This window comes from Camarhynchus parvulus, chromosome 8 (genome assembly GCF_901933205.1).
Source record: "Camarhynchus parvulus chromosome 8, STF_HiC, whole genome shotgun sequence".
Lineage (NCBI taxonomy): Eukaryota > Metazoa > Chordata > Aves > Passeriformes > Thraupidae > Camarhynchus > Camarhynchus parvulus.
The window spans coordinates 19,556,341-19,573,112 of record NC_044578.1 but is presented as its reverse complement, the minus strand read 5'-3'; positions in this window follow the sequence as shown (position 1 = coordinate 19,573,112).

Below are 16,772 nucleotides of genomic sequence, written 5' to 3'. Positions count from 1 at the left end.
CAATAATTCTAGTGGGGCAGATTGTCAGTAGCTTGACTGCATTCTGGGAACACTAAGAAATGGTTCCCTACACAATTTAGTGTTTGAGGTGTGTGTTCTTAAGCATTGCTCTACTAACCCTCAGATGTGCAGCTGTACTGATAATTTAGTTGTGATTTCTCACACAAGTGTGGTCTAGTTCCCTGAGAATCCCCACCTGCCCTCAGACAAAGATCTGTAGCTCTTGTATCAAAGCGCTACCTTAGAATGGCAGTGTCACAGAGAAGAACAAAATTAAGGAAGGCAGAAACCTGTTTGACCCACTGACACACAGCCACATTCACAGAGAATATTATGAGAGATGTAATAATTATCTTATTACCAGTGGGAGTAGAGCTTTCATGGCAGATAGGATCCTGTTGTAATCCTTCCTTAATTTTTTTATACATATCCAAATAATTTTCAGTGAGAGTTCTGATAAGTAGGAAGCAATTAAACATCTTCTCCTTTTCCTTTCAGCTTAGACTGTGATATTTTATTTCTCAGATGGTACTTTACTATAGAGAAATATGATTGAATCACTACCTCAAAAAAAAAAATATATATATATATACACACACATACACACACGCATATTCTTTGTAAATATTACAGTAACAGTAATGGAGGGTTTCCTGATTCTGTCACTAAGGTTACCAGCTCTGTCTAGGAGTAAATTACAGTGAACTTACATTGCTCCTATTAATAGGTCTGGTTGCAGTTCTGTGATATGGCCTCCTGAGCTGTGACCTTGCTGCTTCACAATGCATTTCCCTGCTGAAGAAGTAGAATAACCTGACTGGTTTCATTTGAGCTGGACTCACTAAAGCACTGTGTTCTTAAGTATCACAAAGGCACTTGGCATTTCAGGTGGGGAGCAACAAATTCCAGAATGGAAGACCTGCTGGAGGTGCTTTGGTTCTGTTTAAGTACTGAATTACAGAATGCTGCATGAAAACTTCAGTAGAGGCCTCTCTGAGTAGTATGTAATTTGGCTTTACATATCAAATCCATCAAGCTTTCAAACTCCTAAATAATATTCCTTTCAAAATTGGGACCTTACTAAATTCACAGAAGTAAATCTAAGAGCTAAGCTGTAATTGCATCTGAGCAGCCCACGGCCAGAAAAAGATTTTTAAGAATAGCGTTGTATGAGCAGCCTATTAAAGGGGAGCCTAAGTAGTTTATCTGATTGTGGCTAATGCAGAATAAACAAGTGAAGGTGGTGTTGAAAGTGCTACTGTGCCTGAATGTGAGGAGGAAAGGAACTTTATACTGATTCATGTGCTACCATGCATGCTTTGTTATTCACAGCTGCCTGAAAAGCAGAAGGAATCTGAAGCAGACTTGATGCAATTTTCATGCTGCTAGCATATGATACCTTTTTAGACAGCAGATAGGGGACAGTTGGAATTTCAGCATTTTCAGTTTCTGATGGTTTCTCTGGCCTCCTATTTCTGTGCACAGATGAAGGGCCAGCACCTCCTAGCTGAGACAGTGCACATCTGGATTAGAAGTGATTGTAGAGATGGAACTATTATAATCTAAGGAAATGGAAGCAAAAAAAGTGTTTGAATGTGTGATTCTTGAGTGAGGTATTGCTGAGTAAGGCTGCACTGTTGGGGAGGAAGTTGCTTGATGAATACAGTTGGAAAGGGTGGATAAGAACACCTGATTTCTGTATGTGTCATGGGGTTGGGATCTGCACCTGCTGCCACCCATAAATAATATATAATAAATTCAGAGCACCATCCTTCCCTTCCCTAGCATCAGCCATGGCTGGCTGTTGTCAGTACTTGGGAAATGCAGGTTTGGGTATCCCTGAAACAATCAATATCTAACTCTGTGCGTTTTCTGTTTGGAAAAAAACACACAAAAACAACTGACGCTACCAGAATTTTTCCCATGGTTCATGCTTTTTTAATGTCTTTTCTTGTATTGGAGCTTTCTCCTCGCATTCCTGTTTTTTTCCTGTAGTTTTCAGTTTAAACCACCCATGTGCCCACTCCTGTGCGTGGAGTTGTCGCTTGGGATGCTGTGCTTTTCTCTCTCCCAGTTAGCTCTTGCTCTGGTATTGCCGTGTAGCTCTATCTTTAATGCTAGCATCTATTATTTTCTTTATCTCACTCCATAAAGAAGCTTAATTGTTTTGTTTCAGGCTTTTTATTTAGCCTGACTGATGAGCATACTAAGCACACTGCAGCCTCAAGGTCTGTGCTTGCCCAGAGATGCAAAGCACTGATGATGCCACCAGCGCTTTTCAGAGTTTGTTTAGTTGGCTGCACCCTGATGCTGCTTAGCAGGGAGGTGTGGAGCACACCTGCATGATGAGGGGCTTGGCAAAGCCCCCTGTGTCCCCCAAACCAGCATTTGGGAGGGATTCCACTGCATCAACCAGCCTGGCTTCCAGGGGGTAGCAAAGCCCAAAACAATCCCTGTCTTTGGGTGCTCATGTTCTGTGCTGCTCTGACAGACAAACTGGGATGGCTGCGGCATCCCATCAAACAGCCTGTCAAAATCAAAATAGAAACAACTTTCTGCACTTGTTATAACTGGAAATAACTTATCTGCAATATAGTTGCTTTTTCTAAGGAGTATTGTCCATAAGGTATTTCTATTGCATGTGATTTCTCTGATCCTTTCCATAATATTTTAGATGTAGGAACATGGATCTAGGTAACATTTTATTTGGACAAAAATAGCAGGGGCATGTCCTACTAGGAAAAGAAAAAAATATATCACATTTCTAGTCAAGATTTTCTGTTGGGGCTAAAACAAATCTGAGAGCTCTGCCAAAATTAAAACGTATCACTGCAGCTCTAACTTCAGTGGTGCTGTCTAGAAATTGTTTGGGGTTTTAACAAAACCTAACCAAACAACAAACAAAAACCCCAACCAAACACAGGGGGAAAAAAATAAAATAAACTCGCCTGGAAAAACTCTGAGCAGCATTGTTGGAAAGAGGCTGAAAACAGTGAGGCATTATCTTGGCCTCTAAACTCGTTACTCAGTTTAGAGGTTTCAGTAAAGCTATTTGTGAAAACTGGTAATTTTTTTTTTCCTAGAAAGAAATTGATTTTTAATCTGGCAAGAGCTTTTTCTATGTCATGGTGATTTTAAATGGATAATAATGCCAGGAATAAGGGGGAAAAAGATTGCAAATAGCTCAAATAAGTCAAATGTATCAAAAAGCCCCATTCACTTATTTTCCTGCCAAGAACATGAGAAGCATTAATGTGGCAAATCATTTTTTTTCAACTGGATATATTAAAAGGCCCTAAGTTGGAAAAACAGAACCTGTAAGGAATTAAAAAGAACAGAACGTGGAATATACAAAATATATTATAGGAAATCATCACCAGAATTGTACAACACCGCAGTAATATCCTAATTATCTGGGTAGAATTAAACAATGCTTAGAATTTTAGCTGAGAAATGGGTTACTTAAGGAAATTCATATTAGCCTAAACATTTTAGTCTTAGTTTTCTCAAGTTGTGTACCAGAAGAATCACCCGATGCAATGCAATATCCTCTCTGACTAGATGTCTTTTTTTTTTTGTTATTAGTGAAAATGTGTGTGGCCAGTTGTAGAATGAGCCAGCTGCAGTTGTTTGGGGCTGTAAGTGCGGTCTTATGTTTCAGTCAAAGGTTAGGGCAAATATTCTAAATGGGATTTCAATAAAGGAAAAGGGGAAAATGAGAAACTGACTCCTTCCTGACATGGAAAGGTGCATTTCATGCTCCTGAGAGAAACCTGCAGACTTATCAGTAGCACGTTCTTTTTGGAAATGTGGAGGGAACCAGTCTTAATTTTGCATATGCAAAGTTTATTTCCCAGCGCATTTTCTTCTAGACAGACATGCAGCATATGTGTGTACTCACATCTGTGTGAGGATGTAGCTCAGGGATGGAAATTCCATCTGATATCAGAAATGATACTACAAAAGTTCTTTTTCCTAGTGCAGTAGAAATGGCTTCACTTTTTCAAAACAAATCATTACATCTTTTCTGGATTGCATGGCATGGTTATTTTTGTTCTCTTCCTTCCTTTCTGCCATCTGCCCATAAACTGATTGATTGCCACAGCATTCTCTGGTTTTGCTGCTGATGCAGTGTATCAGTTTCCTTTTTATGACTTTTTCCCCCTGATCTTTGGAGGACATTTATGTAAGCTGAAACAAAGCTTAGTTATAATGGTGATGTAAGCAAGGGGATAAAACTGCATTGATCCAACATTGACTATAATCAAGAGGAATAAATCACACCTTAGAAAAAAGGGATGGGGTCAATAGTTTTGAAACATTTCTTCATTTCATATGATTTTGATATATTAAAGTTTGGTTAATTTTTTCCCCTATGTTATTATTGTACCAGAAATCCTGTTGACAAGCTTAAACGAATTTTGTCAAAGGCCTGTTGAATATTTCTAGAGAGATGCTTTGAATATTTCATTTTACAGCTTAGGTAGTTAACCTTCTGGATAGGATGTACAGCTCTTATCAGACTGATTAAAAAGATATGCTGGGTCAAGCTCTTCCTCTCTTCAATAGTCTTAGAGTTCTATAGACATGGAATTAAAGCAACTAGTTTTTGTGAGACTGATTTCCAGATTCCTTTTAAAGTTACTTAGCAAGCTGAGTTCATTGAAGAACATGGCAGACAGGAGCTGATCCTAAAAGTTGAGGTTCAAATTAGAATGGAGGTAGTAAATCATGTCTCTGAACAGAAAAGCTGTGTTCAATATATTTATCCTTATAAAGGCTGCATAGAAATTAAACCGAGTAACTCTATAAAATTAGTCTGTAAATATTTTTGTTGCTTCTTGAAACTCCCCTTGTTTAGGTGGAAGATACCTTTCTGAAGGATTTTGTATGTTTTACTTATGTAAATTTTATATAAAGGCAGTGTTCTTGTATGATTGATCCTCTTATCTGAAGGATAAAAGTACAGACAACAACTTGGAACAAATGCCAATAAGTTACAGTTACAAGAGCAGAATACCCTTCTGTGTTTTCAAATCACGCTTGTCTTAGCACTTAATAAGTTGATTTCTTCTTAAAGGCAGAAATTACTGATCTTCTCTCTTTCTTGTGCTTTCATGTAACTCAGGCAGAGCTGCTTGTTTCTGATGAAAGGTGTGTTCTGATGCTAAGGTCTCCTGATTCACACTGGGCCACACTTTGTGGCAAATCTTCTCCTAAGGCATGGTGTTACAGAGGCCAGTGCTCCAAGGGGGGACAATCCTGTGTCACAGGGAAGCAAAAAAGTGTAAATGGGTTAACAAAAAGATTGACAGATTGGGATGGAGTCTATATCTAATATCATCATTGACTATAAAAGACTTTTAGAAATGTAGGAAACCAGATCAGTTCAGTCATTTAGGTAAGTTGGTTTTTTTCTAGAATACTATTTAGCAAAATACAAAATGTTGCTCAGTAAAGATCACTTCAATGACTGTGGAGATTGAATCCCCCTGGCTCGAGTTCAAATAGCTACTCATACTCCCCAGCCAGTTTTAAGCTAAGAATTTGCTACAGAGAGAAGCAGGAAATAAAAAAATGCTAGTAAATAACATTGTAAACAGTTTTGCATGATCACACCTCAGTGGCTTTGAGTTGGTAAATAGCACAATGATATCAAATTGAACTACTTAATCATTAAATAAAGAGTTCTGACCTATACAAGGTAATTCTAATTAAAATCCAGTGTCTGTGCACAGCAATTTATTGCATCCATTGCAAGCTCTTTTCTTTCTAAACTACCAATGATTATGTAGAGATCTTTCATTTTAGAGCCAAGCCTTGGTTAACTTCCATTGCTCGTCATTCCTCCTGTAAAGTGGCCTCACTCCCTTCTGTTTTTCTCCTCCTCTTCTTCCAGAACAAGAAAAAATGGTCACTAGATCTAATCCTTTCTTTTTGGTTGTGGTGAATTATCATCCTGAGTGGATGGGAGCTTTCCTTTTTTTCTGAACTAGTCAAGAATGTCAAACGTAGTCATTGATACAGAGCTGTGCAGAAAATTAGGGTAGAAGGAGTGGATTATGATGAGGTTGTACAAAGCTATCTAAATCTATTCCAAGCCTCAATGAATAAAGCAAGTGTGAAAGATAACTCTGACAACACTAAATATGCTGAATACTAGAAAATTTTGACAAACATTATTCAGATTTGTATTTCAAGTTCCCTCTTGAGGGAGAAATCACAGAGTATGCTGTCTTGTTGAGAAGCATGAGGAATACTGAAGTCTCTTTCTAGTTTCTCTAAATTTTACTGTACCTCTGAAAGGAGGAAGTTTAAAATATGAGCCATCAAATGAATATTAAACTTTTCTAGCGAGGTAGATTTGATGTTTTCCATGAAGAGACAACTTGTTTGACTGGAAAACACCCTGTCTGCCGTTTCTTGTCTAGTGTGCTGGTTTTTGCTGTCAGAAGTGCTGCACATTGCTGGTACTTGAGCATCAATCTCGTGCTGTCACAGAGCTGGTGCCTCTGGCTGTCAGGGCCGCACGGTCTCAATTGCCAGACTTATCTGTCTCCAGCAGGATTAGACAGAAATATGTCTCCTTCACATGATGCTCCAGCCTTAGGCTGCACCTGCCTCAGGAAACTTGAGTGCATTAGCTTCAAAGAAACTGTCTGCAACCTCTTCTGACAGCACATTTTACAAAGGACCCTCCAATCTATTCCTCTAGCTGTTTTCTCTGTCTCTAATATTTACTCTTTGTGTTGAATTAATGCTTTGCCTCTTGTCTCTGGCAATTCTGTAATAGAAAGTGTTAGACCATTCCTTTTATAAGTTTACCTTAGTTATGTGCTAATCCATTTCCAGTGCAAAATGGTCCTATACTTGGAGCAGAAGAAGTACATAAATGACAGGACAAGACAGTGCTTGTTACAGCCTGTCCCCAAATTCCCACTGTATCCTGACATGAGCAGTTTTCTTCAAAACAACTGATATGCCCCATGGCTTTGTTCAGTGGAGAGAATAAGAAATATTGTGACTGTGTCACCTGAGACGCTCCTGTCATCAACCTATTTAGACCTCACTTCTATTATTGCAATCTTATATTAAAAGAAACAGAGCCACATTTTGAAATTATCTTCATGACTCTGTGCACGTGCACTCCCTAGTCCCACTCATGTTATGTATATACACACACTTAGAACTGCACATATATAACCTCAAATGAACACTTCATTCTTTAGGATATAGTGTCCCACTGAGCAGCCCTAGTTTGCCTGTAAAATATTAGACTGTGGATTGTGTTTATTCTCTCTGGGTTAAGCTGTGTCATTCTGCAAATAGCCTGGTGCTACACATTATAGCATTTAGTGCCTCTGAAAGCTACCTGTTATCAGAGAATGCATCTTATAAATTGCATATTCTTAATAGTAACATAGTCTGCCTTGTAATTTATGTCACTTCAATTCATACATACCTCAACAACAGCATGTCCCACCCAGGCCATGATAACTAAATACAGCTGCAATACTTGTTATTGCCAAAAAAAATTGGTATTTAGGTACCAAGAAGGTTTCTTTCTTTTCTGATGCACTGGAGAAATGAGATCTGCACTTCCCTGTGAGTGTGCTACTGTTTTTTTGGGGGGGGTTGTTTGTTTTGCGTTGTTGGGGCTTTGGTTGGTTGGTTGGTTTGTTTTTTTGGAACACAGCGGATTAACAGGGAGTAAGTTTTGTCAGGGATGCATCTGCAAACTTTTCTATTCAAAAAAGGTCGATATTTTTCTGAGATAAACTTTGCAATTTGCGCCTGCCCATTCAGGTTCTTCTCAGGCTTTGCAGCTAATATGCAGCAGCTCTGGACATGATTTTGTGAATAACTGCAAGGCTTAGATGGTTTCAGTCATGCTGGGCTTGATTTGAGGGCAGGAGGCTTTGTTGCTGTTCTGTTGTCAGTGCTAAACAGCAAGTCAAAAGGAGGGTGTACCTGCTAGACTTTAATGCAGAGAGAGTACAGAAATTGCACAGGGGCAACGGTGTTTGCTAAGTTAAAATGTGTGGTGTTCTGAAAGGCATCAAAGGAAACAAACTGTGGGGTGAGGAGAAGCTGGAAACCTGCTAAGATGGAAGGCAAAACGATGCACATGGTGGGAAAGAGGAGGTAAGTCCAATTTAGCTTTTAGAATACTAATTCAGGACAGCAGAGGTATTTTAGCAACACTAGAAGAAGCTGGTTTGGCCTGAAGCAGTTTTGTGAGCTGTAGATATAGTGTTGGAAGAACTGCGTGAGTGGGGCTTTATCACTGCAAAGGGGAGCTTAGCTGCTGAATGTCTACAATGCAATTTATATGGAAGTGTCGATATCCTTGGGAGTTTCACAGCATGGGAACCGGATGCTTAATTACTCATTCTACAGAATGTCACTAATGAGGGGTGTGGCTTTAACTCCAGGTTTTTCACACATAGTAATTAAGCCATTTTCCTACCCATGTGTGTCCTTTATTCTTCAGCTTCTGTGAATAGTGTTGTTTTCTCCAGTGATGTCTGGGGCTCTCTGTGTGCTGGATGGTTTGCCATTTCCAGGGTGTAGATTAGTCAGTCCCTAGCTGCAAGCCGGAGATGAGCCTACCTGCTTTCCCATCTGTGGGAACACTAATTAGGGTTTTCTTTCTCTTTTAGGCACTTTTTTTTTTTTACCCTGAAACTTTCAGGAACTTAATTATCTCTGAGAATTTTTCTGTCCCCTACCCTGTGTCAATTGGATAAAATTAAACAGCAGAATTTCTCAGTTATTAAGGTGAAAACAGTGAAACAGGCAGTGCAGTCATGTGAGTTTCATTGCTCTAGGAATCGGGACAGAAAAGATTATTTATATTATGGCAGCACTTCATTGATAGAACTACTAGTCCTAAGGCATCTGTTCTGGTCTTGGGATTTTTTTCCTTCTGTCAAGCATGCATTTTGAGAAGAGAATGGGACAAAGATCAGATTCTTCCCATAATCAACAGCAGCGATGCAACTGCATGCTCTGGCAGGAAAATAGATAGGATGGAGCTCAGGTGTTCACTCTGACTTCACTGGGTTTTTTTAAATACCCTTTCTCTTAAAGTTACATAAAGAGGATGGGTGTGAATGGCTTCCTCTTTTACTTAACCTTCATAAAGGTACTAAGCAATGAGGTTTGCCTGAATGTCTGTTCTGTGCTGTTCTGTAAATGAGCTGTTACAATGTTAACTAGACCTTCATTTGTCCTTTTTCATATGTTAACATCCCTAATGTTCTGATTTTGTGACTACAATATAGTTCTCTAGGGAGTAATTTGCCCCAGTTAGACCATCTGAAAACAGTTACTTCATGCTCATTATTGCTCAGTAATTCAGCTATTCCTTCAGTAATTAATACGATTTTAATTAAAGTTTTAGTGTATCACCCTGTATGTACTTAGGCATAACCTAAAGGTATCCCAAAATTTTTATGTTCCTTGGTTTTTATTGCAACTTTCTCCACAAATGTCCCTGATTATTAAAATAGTGAAATAATGAAATGGAAGCTGCACAACTGAAGGGCTCATTATTGTTTATTGCACAGGGTAGAGTGTGTGCCTAGGACCGCTGAGGCCACATACTTATCTCTCCAAGTAAATCTCTAAACTGCAGTTAACATCAAATTCTGTGCATCTCCTGATTATGGGTTTTGGTTTTTTGGTTGTTGAGGTTTTTGCCTTTTTTTTTTTCTTTAACTCTGCCAGCACTTTCTATTATAAAAGTTTGTACAAACACACAGGAAAACCTTAGAGCAAGGAGTGAGCACGCAGTGCAATAAAAGAAACCTTTTTCTCAGCATGAGGTTGAAGCCACTCTTTCAGGTTGCAACTAAACAAGCACTTAAGTGTTTAAATATTTGAATTAAGTGTATAGCTATGACCAGGCCTTTGCTTTGCATGTCTAAAAGGATAAGAAAAAAAGATTGATTTTTGTTTCTGATTATAAAACTTACAGAAATACATTATTTCTGACGGCTCCAACATTCTGCTGTATGAAATTCACTTACTCTGAAATGTTTGTAAACTATGATCAGGGTTAAAGTTTTCTCCCCTACACAAAGACATGCTCTCTCATATGAGGCTATAGATAGGCATGTCTTATCAATAGTGCTGCTGCTTCTGGTGCAAGAAAGATGCTGAGCATGTTTTCTTTATTCTGGTAGGGAAACTGTACTTAGTAGAAAAGAAGAAAGGAAACATTTGACAGCTATTACACAATCTTGTCTGTTGCTACTGTTGTAGGATAATATCAGAAAGCACTTGGATTGTTGCTACATCATTAAGCTTCAGAGAGTAATTCTGCTCTAAGACCATTTCTGTGGTTTAGATGGAAATAGCAAAGTTTTGCATTAGGGAAAAGCTTTCTAAAGTTTTTTCTGTGTGTGTGTTTTTGGTGGGTTTTTTAACTTTCCCTCAACCTTAAAAATCTCTCAGTATCAAGCTTGAATCTGAAATTCAAGATGGGCTCTTCCTAGCACATATTTCATCAAGAAGGAAATTTCTGTAATCAGTGTTGAAAGTAAAAGCATGAAGACCCACAGTCTTAAATACAGTTTTAAATACAGAGTCTTTGGGGAAAACAAAGGATAACTGGGGGTTGAAGGTTTGAACCAGCTGCTTTCTGGAGCCAAAGGGTTTGCTGATGCTTCTGTTCTTTGATGGTTTTGTCATTTCACTCCCTCTTCAAGACTGTAAATATTTGTATCTGATAGAGATGCTATTCTTTAGTTTCCTTAGCTCCTAAAGGAAAAAATACAATCCTGGGACCTGTCCTTTGCCCTCTGCTTCCCTCTGGCTAGGCATCTGTGGCAAGATTTCTCACCTCTTCCATCCATCTGAAACTCAATTTTTTGCTTGTAAAACATAGACTCTACAGAGGAAGAGCAGCTAAAGGCACAGAGCTGGATGATTTCAGCTCAGGAGGAGCTGAGGGGGTGGCTGAGCTGCCTTCCTTGCCTCTGAAACACCACATTACCACTCTTTCTCTAGCAGCTGTTGCTTTGCCAAAAGCTCACCCAAGCACAGCTTGTGTGGATGTGTCCCCTGTTCATCCCTTCCCCAAAGCCAGGAGTTCCTGCAGCATCCTTGGGCTGCTCCTGCTGCTGAGCAGGCTGGCTGAGCCCTGGCAGGGCTGAGCTCTCAGTCAGTCCTGCTCCTGGCCCTTTCCTTCTCTGCTCTGTCTGGTGATGCACTGCACAAAGGCTGAGCGTGGGCTCCTTTGCAAGGAGAGCCAAGGGTTATCATTGGTAGCTTGCATCTGAAGATCAGATTGTCAGACTTGAACAGAAGAAGGCTGGTTTAGACCAGTCATGGGAATGTCCAGGAATGGGGGACAGTTAAGGGAGGATGCCAATGACAGAAAAAGCTGTGGGAAAAGAAGGGTCCTGAGGAGGAAGAACCAGCTGGAGAGAAGCACTTCTGCCAGCAGGCACTCTACAACAACTCTGAGTTATGTCCCACCCAGGGTCCTTCAAACACCACTGCCTTCCACAAATTCCTTAAACTCATTTCTTGCTTGAGAATCAATCTGAACACAGACCTTTCTCTCATCTCCCATTCTAAGCTTACACCTACAGGGCAGAAAATTTTGATGTAACTTTGCTGTCCAGTGTTGTAGTACCTAAAATACACCATGCCCGGGTGGCAATCACTGCTGGCAATGTTAGTCTTAATCTTTTAGTCATTGGTCCAAGTGAAATAGTGTTCTTACTGTGCTGGCAAGAAAGAAATTTTGCACTACCCCAGCTATGGCAGTTTTAAGCATTACAGCCCAGAAATAAGTTTTCTTGTTTAAGCCTGCATGAATAGTGCCAGCCAGGTTGAGGATTAGGAGTATCAAGATATAAGGATGTTCTAGTGAGTTGTCTCGGTGAGAAACAAGTAGGAGGTGCAAGGCTGGCCATTCTCCCTGCCGGGATATCCAAGGTCCCTGCCTTGCTTGCACAGGATGCTTTGCAAGCAGGAACAGATATGAATGCAGTTTGCAGCTCCTGACAGTTGTACCCTGCCGGTTGGCCCCTGTCTCCTGTGTTGGGCATAGGTCCCTGACAGTTTCTTTTGAATCCAATTTATCTCCTGCTCTTGACTTGGTTTGATGCTGCTGTTTCTCCAGATACCCTATCACTTGTAGAGTAAATGCTATGCTGAATTTCTTCTTACTCCTCCTCAGCCAAGAGAAGAAACATGAGTGTTGAAGGGGAAGTCTGCATTGGGAGATGACCTTGGGACTCATTGTTTTTATAACAGCAGAAGAGATCTCACTTGTTATGTGCTGCTGAAGTATGTGAACTGTAGGCGATGAACAGGGGAGCAGTGTCCCACTTAGGGCTATTGTGAGCAGTACAAGCTCATGTTCCTGTAGGAGCAGTGAAAACGTCAAAATAACCTTAAGAGATCTCTCAGAATTTCCCTCTCTTCAAAGTTTCAGTTGCCTTTTAGCCCACTCTGTTTATTACTTAAAATACCTTGACTCATATTTGTGAGGGATGCTTTGTGCTTGGCATGAGCGACCAAAATCAGCCCTCTAGCTGATTTTGCACTGCTGCCAGTGTGGGGAGGAAAAGATTCCTTCTTGAACTTGTCAGAAATCCTATTTAGAAACCTCCTATTTTTTCTTATTAGAAATAAGGTGGAGTCACCATCCCTGGAGGTATTTAAGAAAAGACTGGACATGGCACTTCATGCCATAGTCTAGGTGATGTGCTGGTGTCTGGTCAAACTTTGTACCTGATGATCTCAGAGGCCTTTTCCAACCTGGTAGCTATTGTGATATCACATCCCAAGTGTTATCAGGATGACCCATCTTTTAGAAATCAGTTACAGATTTTGACACCCCCTGGACATTCTCCTCAGGTGAGATAAGTCCTGCCGTTCCCATCAGCTTGCCTTTTTGTAAAGATTTCAGTTTCTGTAGATGTGACTTAATTGTTTCCTCACTTATTTTATGAGAGAACTGCTTCCCTGCAAGAGCTTGAACAGCGACTGTTGGGCTCTTTGGTTGAGCCTGAAGCTCTGGTTCATGCAGTGGCAAAGCATCTGCATGTAACCAAGCAGGAAGGAACGTGGGGAATGATACTGATTTGATGCATTTCTTGTTGACATTAATTCCCTAGATACTCTGAAATAGTTTCTCTTCTATAAAAGCAACACTGCTGTTTTCATGGACAAACTTCCTGATGTGTCTTGCTCTGAGGGAACTTTTAGTAGCTATACATTATGTACACATGTGCCTGTGCATAGAAATACAGTTACTGAATTTATGGCGTGACCTATTACAGCTTTTAAGTGCTCACAAACGAGACTATGAAAATTTAAAAGCAGCTCCAGTGAAGCTGTTGATTGACAAATATAGAATTACTCAATCTACATCTAACCATCTTGATCCATACTAACAAGACCAAGATGAAAGGTTAGTTTCTGCTCTTCTCGTAAATAGCCTTGCAAATGTCTTTTTTAAATTCTGTCATGCTGAATTACATGGCTCTTATCATTTGCAGATCTTTTTTGAAAGTAGCCCCAGGTTACATGCATATTGGATTACCATGCATCAAAGAGACTAAAATAGGTGTGCTATGAAGATAAGGACTTTTTTGTATTCTACTTGTAAAAAAAAATTGTATTAGAAAGACTCTTTAGAGAAAACAAAAAAGGGCTCAGAGGAACCAAACTGAAAGAAGCAGCTCATAGAAAACTGCAGAATGGCTGACAGATTCCTGACAATAGTCGCTGGTACTTTGTTTCCAGCTTTAATGTGTGTTTTATATTCTCATGAAGAAGCATAAAGTTGGGCATTAACATGTGAGAACAGAAACTGCTTACACATTATTGACTCATTTCATAGTCTTTCAGAATTATAAAGAAAATCAGTTACTTTCTGATGGTAATCTCCTTAGGCACTCCTCACTGACAGAATCAACAAGAATTTACAGGTAACCAAATTTAATGTAGCAACATGTGAAATTATTTAGGAATTTTAGAGAAAGATTTGAGAATTTCTTTTCTTATCTTGAAGTATGGAAAGTTGAAAGTTTCATTTGATCGTATTAGCTATTACCAATAAAAAGTCCACAAAATGAAATGGTGAAGAAATTATATGCTATTCATAAAAGCATTTCAAAGAGCTGCCTGTACACAGAAGGACCAAAACCAATTAGATCATTGAAAATGCAATTAAAACGTGAAAGAACACTAAGTTCTCAAGGGGAATGCATTTTGAAAATGTCATACACATGTGCCTGCCTCTTATTTGTGTTGATTGATGGAAAATCTAAGCTCTGAGAAAGGCTCTTGCGCTTCAAGTCAATAAACGTTGTCTTGACAACTGGCAGATACCTGGGGTTAATTTGGAGGGCTTTGGAGGAGCAATGTTTGGTGGAAAGATCTGGGGTATTGAGTAACTCAACTTGCAAGATAAAAAGCATGAAACTCTGTGAGCTCCATCCAGCATAAGCCAAAGAGGTTATCTGCAATTCATTTTGTTCTCTAGACAATCTAAAAAAGGGCTGGTTTTGGGGGGCTTTCTGGGGTTTTTCTGATTTACACCATGGGTCATGAGGGAAGGAAGAGCTCCCAGCCCAGTTCCTCTTGGTAAAACACGTTTGGTGGAGAGAGGAAAGAGTTCTCCATCTGTTTGTGCACCAGGGTGGTCTGGGAGCTTTATGGCCTGTGCCCTGTGCCACTCCTGGCTGCACAAGAGGTGTGCTGGCTGCTCCTATCCCCCCAGCCCGAGGTCTCTGCCTGTGAGAGTGAGCATTGCTGTTGGCTGTGCCCATGGTTTGTGCTATGCTGCTTCTTGTAGGTGTTGCTGAGCACATCCTCTAGCCCAACCATGTAATTAAAATATTCAGATTGCACTTCAAGACCAAGCGCCTTATTGTGCTAGCAGTGATTGATCACTAAGAATTCCCAGCGCCAATCAATCAATCCTCTGAAATCAATGGATTTAGTGAAGATTAACATATTGGCTAGTCAGCTTTTCTAATGTACCACATAATTTCAGAAATGGTCTTTGCCACCCACACATCTGACCCTATGTTATAACTCAGCAAAGGCAAAACATAACATTGGACTTTTTCTTAAGCCTACCACAATCATCTCAGCCCACAGGTGGCACCTCTGGGCCCATCTCTCAGGGACTGTGTTCAGGCCAGCTGGCTCTCTGAAATGACTTCTGACCAATTTACCCTTCCCTAGGGAAGTGGCCTGCCTGTGGGTAAAATTGCTGCTAGGCTTTGTGCTGTTCTGCTGCTTTGGACGGGGCCACTCTCAGAGGAATTTACAGAGGAACACTTTAGTAGGTAGATTGAACATTCTACATTAATTACTTTGCACGCGCAAACCAATAGTTAATACAACTCTTGCACAGAAAATGCTTCAATATTTTTGCATATAACAATCTCTTGCCGCCTTGTCACCTGCAGTATTCACAAGATAGTGATTTAAAAATTGTTATCTAGCAGATAATTTTGAAATCATGATCTTGTGATCACTTTTGCCTCCTTACTAGATGTGGTAAATTAACATTTGCAACAACATTTGACATTACATTTGACACCATTTTTGTAAAATAAACCAGAATTCATTTGGTCAGGATAATGAAGCATTCTAAAATTCTCAAAAAGAAATCTTGACATTCATGTTTTGAGCAAAAAGAAATCTTAGCCAATGTAGGTGATTCTTAATGTAGGAAAGTCCATGAAAATGTGAATGTACTGCTATTGTTGGATTTCATATGAATACAGTGCAGTGTTTTACACATGTAAATGAATGTCATTAATGTTTTCTATTAAGAACAGATAATTATAAAAAGAAGAGCAGGTGTTGTGGCTGTGCTTAATGCCTAAAGAGTTACAGGCTTGGCAGTGAAAGGGAGGACCTTTGGCTCAATGCTGAGGGTAAAGCTCTGCTTTGATAAATGATTACAAGCATACTGAAATTCACATTGCTTAAGGCATCTGTGGTTCAGCAGCATTTTTTAGAGCAGCATAGCAAGGGATTAAAGTAAAAGAAAGGAATTTTTATCATATGATAATAACTCTTTAGGCTTTAATGCTTGTTCCATTCAGGAAAAACATTGAGGCTGATTTTTCATCTTCACTTTTCTCAGATGACTTTTGTCTTTATGTGACTGAATTGCATATTCTCCTCAATAAATTCTGAATGGCTGGTTAGCAGGAAAATAAGGCAAACCTGAGCATTTTATAACCTTATATTAAGGACAAATTGCTAGGATTTTTCGTGAATGCTATTTGTAGTAGCTTTTAGTAAAACCAATTGCACCATGGAAGTGTGAAAACTTTGATTAAGAATTAATCTTTTGGAGTTCAGATGGCATTAAGTTATAACTTATTACTGAAGAAACTGGCTCAATCTAATCTTCAGAATGATGATGGTTTTCTTCACAACCAAGAAAAAAAAATCTCAGTAGATAATTAATTAATCGTAGATTTTGAGCTTCTCTGATTGGAAGACCAGGGGAAAAGGTGTTTTGCAACAAAGAAAACTGCAGAACAAAATGTAGGTTTTTCTCATTTAGATTTGTCCGTTTTAAAATGGGTTTTGAAAAAGTCAACAACAACAGTAGAAGTGGAATTGTCTATCAACAATAGAAGGGGTACAAGTAGGTTCAAGATTTTTGATTAGCAAACATAAATCATCAGCTGCCTTTGAAATTTCAAAAAAATGCTACAATTAATAGACTAGAAATCCAATATGTTTGATATTTTGTTTCATTTAAAGCTGTAATT